Genomic DNA, 11,615 nt, shown 5'->3' with positions numbered 1-11,615 from the left:
AGCACCACAGCAGTCTTTCATTGCAGTTGTAATTAGATGGCTGAAAAGCACAATCCCGCCAGTTCCCACCAGTTAATTCCGGTTGTCATGGGAAACAACGGACACATCCCTGCACTTTTTACTGGTTTCAGCAGGATGTTCCGGCACACAGTCACTTTTCCAAGCTATAATCAGACATCTGCACATTTTGTAATCCATGGGTGTGGCACACAATACAGTCCCCACTGATCAAGGCAGGCTCTGATGTAGCTGTCCCAGCCAAGGTAAGGGCAACTGGGTATGCAGTATAGCTGGTTGGCAGCAATCTCCTCATGATTGCTATGGACAACGACACTTGAACACCAACTTGACATTTACAGTTCAGCAATTTATAATGCTGTCTCCGTCATTTCAAAAATTTGAAAAAAACATTGTGGGGTCGCCCCCCAATCCATACCAGACCCTTATGCGAGCATGCAGCCCGGCAGGTCAGGAAAGGGGGGGGACAAGCAAACACCCCCCCTCCTGAACCATACCAGGCCACATGCCATCAACATGTGGCATGCTTTGGGGTGGGGGGCTCTGTACGCGGCATAAGCCCTCATGATAAATGGTGTCTAATTTGACAGCCAGTTCCCTTGTGTGCTGTATAGGTTGCCACATCCTTTCTGTTTTCTTTCCAGGTGCTGATCTCCTCTCACACATAGTTAGCTCAAATCAACATATAAGCATGCAGTGTTATTTTCAGACACTCAATAAAATACTCCATCACACTTGTCCTAGAACAAACCACCAGTTTCTAGTTCAGGGGCCCTTTGTACAAAGGGCAGACACCAAGGTCTAGACAGACACTACTGACTTGACCACATTGAAGTATTTGCAGAGACTCCAACATGCAAAGTCTCTGCCCTACCTACATGATATCACTTAGGCGCTGTGAAGGGTGCTCCAACCCACATAATGTATCTTGAGTAGATGTTGACAGGTTTATTCGCCCCCAGGCATCTTTTATGTCCTGAGGACTTTGGTAGTGATTTCTGTTGTTCTGGCATTCCCACCTCCACTTACCAGCTGCAGCCATTACAAGGTTGTCTTAATGTCCCATTGAATTGCTTATCTGTTTTTCATTATGGAGAAAGAAGTAATCTGAGTGATAATTAATGGGAAGGAAGCAGGGTCAGGAATTTTCTGCACAGATCTTGAAGAAGTAAGAAGCCTTTAAGTAATTTTGCCTATCAGCCTTTGCTCAACTGACCCTTTAAAAATACTGACATTAGCAATACTCTGTACCATGGAACCAATGGAAAGATTTACGTTTAATCAGGTTTGGAGCATTCAGTTCCACCGCATAATATTCTGTATATCTGGGATTATCCTGGTGTCTCTTTCCTGCAGTGGATTCAGATGTCTCTAGGACAGTGCTGACACAGTTAATATACATTAGCATTCTGTGATGGATAATGCAGATGTCTTAAATGTCACTTAACCTTTGACATGGTTAAGCTGGCCAGGAATCAATGCCATTATTTCTCTGCCTATACAGAAGGAAGAGAATGTTTTCCTGTCTTTGTACTATTGATTTGTCTGCTTATGTTAACTGTATTAACATACTGTATGCAGACGTCTCCCTCAGAGGGTTTTGCAATTTCCCTGCTGTATCTGTTTATCATTCCCTTTGTACACATATATACCGATCTGCAGAGATAATGATTTGCATCATCTTAGATATAATATGCTGTTATGAAAAAAGAGCTGGGGAGGGAGATGTAGCAGGGGTCAGTGAAGCTGCTTGGGGATATGTTACTTAGAGCTGATAGAGGAGGAGTTACTTGCAGCAATTACAAAGAAACCTACGGGAGTTTTGTAGTAGCTCTTGGAATAATTATGGATATTAATTATGCCATTATAGCACACATTAAATTAGCGTATGTGTAAACTCTTGTAGAATATTTACATACAAATATTAAAAGGGTAATTTCAATTGAAAGAAAATAATTTTCAGACAGTTATAATGGCCGTTGCCTATTTATATGCTAAAAACCCTTGGAGCTGTCTGTCAGTGTTCCTTATGTTTAACCACTTCACCCCCTGGAAGGTTTTACCCTCTTAAAGTGGAGGTTCACCCAAAAACTACATTTTTAACATTAGATTGAGGCTCATTTTGTGAAGGGGAATCGGGTGTTTTTTTTTAAATCGAAGCAGTACTTACCGTTTTAGAGAGCGATCTTCTCCGCCGCTTCCGGGTATGGTCTTCGGGACTGGGCATTCCTATTTGATTGACAGGCTTCCGACGGTCGCATACAACGTGTCACGATTTTCCGAAAGTAGCCGAACGTCGGTTCGCAGGCGCCGTATAGAGCTGCACCGACGTTCGGCTTCTTTCGGCTACTCGTGACGCGATGTATGCGACCGTCGGAAGCCTGTCAATCAAATAGGAACGCCCAGTCCCGAAGACCATACCCGGAAACTGCAGAGAAGATCGGTCTCTAAAACGGTAAGTACTGCTTCTGTTTAAAAAAAAACACCCGATTCCCCTTCACAATCTAATGTTAAAAATTGTTTTTTTCGGGTGAACTCCCGCTTTAATGACCAGAGCATTTTTTGCGATTTGTGGCTTTAACTGACCATTGCACGGTCGTGCGATGATGTACCCATACAAAATTGACGTCCTTTTTTCCCCCACAAATAGAGCTTTCTTTTGGTGGTATTTGATCACCTCTGCAGTTTTTATTTTTTGCGCTATAAACAAAAAAAGAGCGACAATTTTGGAAAAAATATATATATTTTTATACTTTTTGCTATAATAAATATCCCACAAATTTCTGCATCCGTTTAGGCCGATATGTATTCTTCTACATATTTTTGCTAAAAAAAACGCAATAAGTGTATATTAATTGGTTTGCGCAAAACTTATAGCGTCTACCATATTTGGAATAGATTTATGGCATTTTTATTATTATTAATGTTTTACTTGTAATGGTTGTGATTTTTATCAGGACTGCAACATTGCGGCGGACAGATTGGACACTTTTGACACTTTTTTGGGACCTTTGACATTTATACAGTGATCAGAGCTGAAAATAGCCACTGATTACAGTTTAAATGTCGCTGGCAGGGAAGGGGTTAACACTAGGGGGCGATCAAGGGGTTAATAGTGTTCCCTATGCTTGTTTCTAACTGTGAGGGGATGGGCTTATTGGGACATGACAGAGATCATGGTTCCCGACCACTGGGAACAGTTGATCCCTGTCATGTCACCGGTCAGAATAGGGGAAATGCCTTGTCTACATATACATTTCCCTGTTCTGTCTGTATACAAGGCAATCGCGGGCCGCCGGAGGACATTGAGTCCTCTCGACCCGCGGGGTACAGCTACGGCAATTCACGCAGGAGAGCCTTTGTGCTGCCGCCGAACTGCGGCTGCCGGTCTAAGAGCAGTTAAAGTAACATTAAACCCTTTGCTTGCCTTTAACTGGCCCTCGGGGCACTATTTCACCAACCGGCACCATCAATGGGGCACTCTTCTTCCATTGACACCATCAATGGGGAACTTTTTTTCCATTGACACCACAAATGGGGCACTCTTCTTCCATTGATACCATCAATGGGGCACTCTTCTTCCATTGATATTATCAATGGGGCACTGTTCTTCCATTTATACCAAACAATGGGGCACAGTTTTTCCCATTAAAACCAATGATGGGGCACTGATGTCAGAGCATTTTCTACTCCTACTGTCTGCAGTTTGGCCCCCCTGAAGCCTGAAGAACAGTAAACTGGCCCTTTGCTTAGAAAGTTTTGAGGCCCCTGTGATATACTATTCAGGAAACGTTTTGAATATATTGGCACATAGTGTGTTGGTTCTGAATAGTTTTGCATATTTTTTTATCAATACTAAGAAATTGTGACTGTAATTATATGGATATTATTTTGATATACTTGAAGTATAGCACCCTTTTATACATTTTTAGTATGGTCCATGTAGTTTACCTTTCAGTATCTCTGTAATATAACGTTTTGTGTTTTACTATCTACTCTAATGCTGCTTACAGACGATCGGAAATTCCGACAACAAAACCGTGGATTTTTTTCCCGACGGATGTTGGCTCAAACTTGTCTTGCATACTCACGGTCACACAAATGTTGTCAGAAATTTTGAACGCCAAGAACGCGATGACGTACAAGAAGTACGACGGCACTATTAAAGAGAAGTTCAATACCTGTCGTGCTAGTAGAAGTTTGGTGAGAGACAATTCACGCTTTTCAGTCTGTAACAGCGTGACGAATCTGCGATCTCCATTACGAACGCTAGTTTTACCAGACCGAGCACTTCCGTCTCGTACTTGATTCAGAGCATGCGTGGAATTTTGTGTGTCGGAATTGTCCACACAAGCTCTCAAATTTTTGTTGTCGGAGATTCCGACAGCAAATGTCCAATGGAACCTACACACGGTCGGAAATTCCGACAAAAAGCTCCCATCAAACTTTTGTTGTCGGAAATTCCGACCGCGTGTACGTGGCATTAGTCTTATGAGATTTAAAACCCTATACAAGCTATCCATTAAACCTGTATCTGCAATAGCTTCAGCATGTAACTTAACTTACTGCACAGGCCATGGGTTACAGCAACATGAGTAGAAATAATCCATATGTTGACAAAATTCCTAGGCTCCATGTATCAAACTGTCGCTACTAAGAACTATAGCAATTGCCCACAGCCACCAATCAAATCCAAACTTTTAAGTGACATTTTTCATAATTCTAATTGGTGGCTATAGGGCAATACTGACAGCAGTGTTGATAGTGCTAACACTTTGATATATGTACTCCGGTGTTAACTGCTTTTTAGAACACACTGCAGGAATTTCCTATCACAAACCACAACCTCCCCACTTACCTCCCTCATCTAATGTGTGTGTGTGTGTGTGTGTGTGTGTGTGTATATTTGGTGTCTGTAAGTCTGTAATTGGTGACTTTCGGTGCAATCATTTACTTTTGAGTGTGCTTTGATATTCGTGGATTATTTTTTTTCAAGGTCCTCTTTTAGCTTTGTGATAAACGGAATGTAGCTTGCTAACCTCGCTAGTCCTAAATGAATATAATGGAATTTTTTGTAATATAAAGCTTTGTCATTAATGTATTCTGTCCCATATAACCCATCCATAAATTTGACTTTCGGTAATTGTTTAGTGCTTAGATTCTATGAGACTGCAATTCGGCAGGCTATACCTTCATACCATTAAACAGCATCTTCACACATCATCTTAATGCTGCTAGAAAATCACCTCTTCATTAAACGCTTCTACATAACATTCATTTTAATAGCAGTGCTATCATTCTCTTACCTATTCCTCACAGATTTCTCGGTTCCCAGTTACACATGAAAAACCAATCAGGGCTGAAATTCTGTTTCATTTTTAATGAGCATTCTGACCTGCTTGTCCCTGAACAACACAAAACACTTAGAATAACATGTAGTCATATATATTTAAATTAAACACACTGCTCCAAACTTTCCACCAAAAATAACAAAACTAAACATTTCTGAAATCTGGATTTCTTATTTACTTGTACAAACTGATCATATGTTTATCCAGCTTATACTTTGTTTGAAAGTACGTTGAGTTCAGATATCACATATCAGTGCTATCAGTGCCAAGTTAGTGCTTTTCTGCTGTTAACAAGCAGTACTATCAACCCCTGCCAAGCCGGTTCAGGCTGAAAAGCTGATAACTGGCCTTAAAGCGGAGTTCCACCCAAAAATGGAACTACCGCTTTTCGGAAAACCCCCCCTCCATTGTCACATTTGGCACCTTTCAGGGGGCATGGGGGAGCAGATACCTGTCTAATACAGGTATTTTGCTCCCACTTCCAGGCATAGATAGACAAGCCACCCGCGACTATCTACACCACTTCCATTGCCTCCTCTGTCCCCCCGCTGTCTTCTGGGACACACAAAGGTCCCAGAAGACAGCAAGGACCTGTGGGATCGCGCAGCACGAGTCGCGCATGCACAGCAGGGAACCAGGAAGTGAATCTCCCACTTCCAGGCATAGATAGACGAGCCACCCGCAGCTATCTACACCACTTCCAGCACCTCCTCTGTCCCCCCGCTGTCTTCTGGGAGATACAAAGGTCCCAGAAGACAGCAAGGACCAGTGGAATCACACAGCGCGAGTCACGCATGCACAGCAGGGAACCAGGAAGTGAAGCCAGAAGGCTTCACTTCCTGATTCCCTTATCGGAATGATGATGGTGGTGGCAGCACCCGAGAGCAGAGGGACAGATTGGCTTTGGGTGCCGACATCGCGGGGGCCCTGGACAGGTAAGTGTCCTTATTTTAAAAGTCAGCAGCTGCAGTATTTGTAGCTGCTGAAAAAAAGTGGCGGAACTTCGCTTTAAACAATTTCTTTCACCGTTAACAAAAACAGCTTTGACTAAAGTTGAATAAAGCCCTTGCTATAGGTATAGGCCATTTATGTACCTCCCGAAGCCTGGCCAAAAACTCTCAGAGACGGCATCATCTGGTTCTGCTTTGTTGCTAGGACATTGCCAAGACAAGATTACTGCTCACCCCTGCTATAACAGGAGTGAGCTCTCTAATTCCTGAACATGTGTGGTCTAGTATCTCCTCTGCTGCAGCAATGTTGAGCCCAGAGCTACTGAATCAGGGAAGAGAACATACATATGAGGCGGTCCCAGAAGGGAAAAGGGACAGCTGTAAATGCAGAGATCCAGAGGGCATCTAAGACATCTTTTAACCCTGCCGGCCCTTTAAGGGGATTGGAATATCAGGGAGCAGGGTTTGTGACCATGTGATCACCGTGATTGGCTGTCACGGTGGACACGTGATCTGAAAACGCCCTATGAGCCGCCGGGAGCGCATAGGGTGCATGCTCTTGGCTCAGCACGGTTGGCGCTATTGCACACAAAAATGCAGCCACTCGCCCGGCAGTCGAGAGGCCACATATTTGCACGTGATTGCCACAAAGGTGTTAAGTATAGCCCAAAATGGATCCATCCAAGAGAATGGCCGGTCAAAACGCTCCAACACCAGGAAAGATTCATATATTTACAGCTTTCTTTTTTGGGATCTTATCACCATGGGATCACATCACCACACCACCAGGCTCATTGTTTTTAACTACCATCTGTAGGCTTGCAATCGCTAACCTCTCTATGAGTTTCCAGATGTATACTTTTTTCCCTGTTGAAAAGTGGTACTCGAAATGTGTCAGGCAGCTTCTACATCTTCTTACACTTAAACCTATGAGAATTGTATATGGGGCCCTGTTTCCCTATGGTCTAAGCCTACAATCTATGTTTTGTAATATGGGTTCATGGTCTGCAATAAACTGTTCTGTTATATTTTCTGGTTTTGAATTATATTTTTTGCTGGGAAAGTCCCATACACTAATAATACAATTTGTTGGATAGACTTTATATTATTTAGAACCAATTCACTGTTTTGCATTTCTAGCAAGCAAGAGAGTTGATCCAAGACAAGGTCTAGACAAGGTCTTATATAACCTACTTTCCCGGTGACCAATCTTCATTCTGATTCAGCAATTCATGTTTAAAAAAAACTGCTTTTGGGAATATAATACTTATTTCAAGCATATCCCATAATGACGTAATCAGATTTTTTTTTTGGAGCCAAGGGAAAATCATGAAAGTATGTTGTATTTCTACAAGTCATTCCTGAGCTAAATAGGCTGTGGGTAGGAGAGATGTGGAAATCCTAATTTATAACTTCTGATCTGTTTCTACTGTGATGCAGTGAAACACCTTCCCCTGACAGCTAATAAACTACAATCTCTATTTTTAGTTTTCTTTTCATCACCTTTACATGGGATTGAGAATTGATCTCCCATGATAGAGGTTGAAACAATCCACATGAACATTAAAAAGTGATGTGCAAATTACCAGTAGCTCAAGACCAGTATAGCTTCTTCTGATATTGGATGCCTAGTACAGTCTCCAATTATCCAATAACACAGTTATAGTTATCAAATAACACAGTTTTTAAAGATTACCTATTTATATACATTGTCTTTATCATTTGCATTACGTCCTTTCCTTTTGTTGCCTAACTGGTGTTGTTATTGATGTATTTCTCATACAGGTAATCTAGGAATATCAGCACATCAGGAATTCATCCAATTCAGAGATTATGCTATTAGCAAACAATAGGGATGTTAAGAGTTACATAATGACAACACAGTCATGGCCTGTGATCAAGACCTGGATGAGTGGAAAAACATTGCCATGTTTTTTTTTTAACCCTATGGGATGCTAATCAAGTAAGCTATTAAGTGAATGAATTCCCGATGTGATGATTGCTTCCTTCTTGGCTGTGCATGTACAGTGGATAGGGGGAGAACGCACTGTGCAGTGTATTCAGGTCTTCTAGTGAAGGAGAAATCTCTTTTATTACTTACCAAAAAAGACATGTTCTGCAGAAGGAGGCACATAGTCTTTGCTTAATGGTAATATGTTAATCATTCAACTAAATAAAGGTGGAGAACAGTGTTTCTAGGCACAGACAGGGTGAAGTAGGAAAGAGTTGCTCTGCATGATTACAGCAAGGAGATCTGCACCGCTCTATGCAGTCATGTCAGGTTTTATTGGATTGAAAGTCAGTCCTCATAGGTCACCGGTAGGAATGAATGCATGTAAAGGGAGAATAGCATGAAAATACAGTGTTTCAATAAAACAAGCCTTCTAGTAGATTCTTGTTAGAGATGTCTGGTCACCAAGGAAGCTCTATTCTCAGCCAAGTAGCAGCTGACCGAGAAACTGGGGATTGAAAAGAACTCAATCAACCTGTTCCCTATGAAGTGAAAAAAATGTAATGGAGTTTTGTACAGAATAATTCGATAATTGATTTTTGTTGTAAATAGGCTTTTTTTTTTAGAATAGTAGGTATGAAACACAAGATAGCAGACAATCTAAAAAAAGGTCTCCCCCACCCCAATTTATGAATTAAATTTTGCATGGAGGGTATATATATATATATATATATATATATATATATATATATATATATATATATATATATATATATATATATATACGCACTGTGTGTGTATGTGTGTGTGTGTGTGTATATATATATATATATATATATATATATATATATATATACACTAAATATATACAGTGGAACCTCGGTTTAAGAGTAACTTGGTTTGAGAGCGTTTTAATTTGCAAGCAACTTTTTTTTTTTATTCTGACTCGGTTTGCGGGTGTTGACTCGCAAGACGAGCAGAATTCAAGCTAAATATGCCTGCATTACCTCATTTGACCTGAGGTATGGGGGAGCAGAAGCCGAGCAGAGTCGAAAATAGGCCTGCTAGGGGAGAGTTTTTCAAGTTGATTTCTCAACATAAAAAGTAAAAAGATATGGATGGATTGGTGAGTTTACTTTGAATAATAAAAATGGGTTTAACAGCTTTTTCAGTTTGTGGTGCTCAGATACAGTTAGGTGAGCAGCCTCAGATGATACACAGAGATGAAACATATCCCTACATAAGTCCTAATTGTATATCTGCTGTCTTTCCCTTTATACATTCTTTAGAAAGTGCAGATCATGTTACAAATTATGTTTCCTCTTCTAGCAGTCGGTATGGAGTCTGGGCTTACACTGTGTGAGAGCTGATTGGAGGAAAGGCACACACCCCCCTTCCACAAAAGAAGAGGAATATGTGCAGAGCTGTATTCTGAAAAGACAAGCTCTCTGCTTATCTACCTCTAAGCTCCCTCCCTGACACAAAGCTGCTGTTATCTCATATGTTCGAGAACTTGTCAGCAGTCACTCTGCTGATAACAGAGGAAAGGAGCAGCAGAAAGACACAGCATTTAGAGCTTTGAAGAGAGATACGTTACCACTACCGATATATGTACTTAGGTCAGATTTCATGAATGGGATTTAAAAAAAAATCAGTTCTCTGCTAATGTGTGTTTTGTAGAAAATAAACACCTAACTAGCCATATAAATAGAAGCAGCTTGCAGAAGAGCCACTGGGATGTAGATTTAAAAAAAGAGATCACCCTTTAAAAGAAAGCCCTGGCTTATTCAGGTAATTAGAAACATTTTGTACACCTTTATTAATGTTTTCTGTCTGTTCTTCCTTACCTTGACGTAGGCCAGCACTGCTCTTGTTAGCTTCTAAAATACTAAATACCAACCTTTAAATTTTGATACTTTTATGCAACATCTTTGAGTAATCTAGTAGGCCACATGTATTTAAAAAAAGCAACGTTAGTGTTGAGCAGAATACGCCATATTCGATTTCGCGATATATCACGAATATATAGCCGAATATTCGAGAAATATTTGCTAAATTCGAATATTCGTGATATTTTATCGAAATGAAATGTTTGCGAAATTTCGCTATTGCGAATGCGAAAATAATTGCGAAATTTCGACAACTGCGGTAGGAGCTCAGAATATTCGTGATATTTTATCGAAATTTCGCAAAATGCGAATGCGATATTTATTGCGGAATTTCGACAACTGCGGTAGGAGCCCTCTGATTGGCTCAGAATATTCGTGATATTTTATCGAAATTTTGCAAAATGCGAATGCGATATTTATTGCGGAATTTCGACAACTGCGGTAGGAGCCCTCTGATTGGCTCAGAATATTCGTGATATTTTATCGAAATTTCGCAAAATGCGAATGCGATATTTATTGCGGAATTTCGACAACTGCGGTAGGAGCCCTCTGGCTCAGAATATTCGTGATATTTTATCGAAATTTCGCAAAATGCAAATGCGAAATTGATTGCGGAATTTCGACAACTGCGGTAGGAGCACTCTGATTGGCTCATTATGAAATCGAATATTCCTGATATTTTATCGAAATTTCGCAAAATGCAAATGCGATATTTATTGCGGAATTTCGACAACTGCGGTAGGAGCACTCTGATTGGCTCTGATGCAAAAGAAGGGCGGAGAAAATAATCGCGCGATATTCCGATTGCCGAATAATCGCATTGCGATTTTTCGGCAAGATAAAATGATCGCTTCAGCTACTCGGCCCAAGGTCTCTAATCATACCAGCAATGCTTTTAGACGTCGATGGAGATCTCTAGGATGTGATCTGTTCTAAAAATAAAATTGAAAAAATTCGAATATTCGGAATAGCGAATATTCACCGCAAAATTCGAAATATATCGCGAATACTCGAATATGCCATATTCGAGCCGAATATTCGCAATACGAATATTCGTGAGCAACACTAAGCAACGTCATGAACTAAGAGCAAACTTTATAACTTGTCATTTGTTTTTGTTTTATACGGAACTTTGTTTTGGGTAATTTTATTATGATTACAGAACACAGAATTTCCCTCTACTGAGCTGTTTAATTCTGTATCAGCACCGAATGGGTTTGAAAGATGATCACTCGAGTCCTGCCACATGAACATAGAAGAGACAAACCCCAAAAAATGCTACAAATGCTTTGAACCTTAGAAGAAGATTATCACTTCTTTACTCTGCATTGAAGAATGTGCAGCATTTTGAGTCCCTTGCCAGAGAGAAATATATCTGTGACCTTTCTGGGCATGTATGGGCTTGTTGTAACTAGAAAACCCATACCGTCTTTCTCATAGGTATTTAGATGGGTTC

The sequence above is a fragment of the Rana temporaria genome, chromosome 7 (assembly GCF_905171775.1).
Source record: "Rana temporaria chromosome 7, aRanTem1.1, whole genome shotgun sequence".
Classification (NCBI taxonomy): Eukaryota; Metazoa; Chordata; class Amphibia; order Anura; family Ranidae; genus Rana; species Rana temporaria.
The sequence above is the reverse complement of the archived record's forward strand: the minus strand, read 5'-3'. Positions refer to the sequence as shown.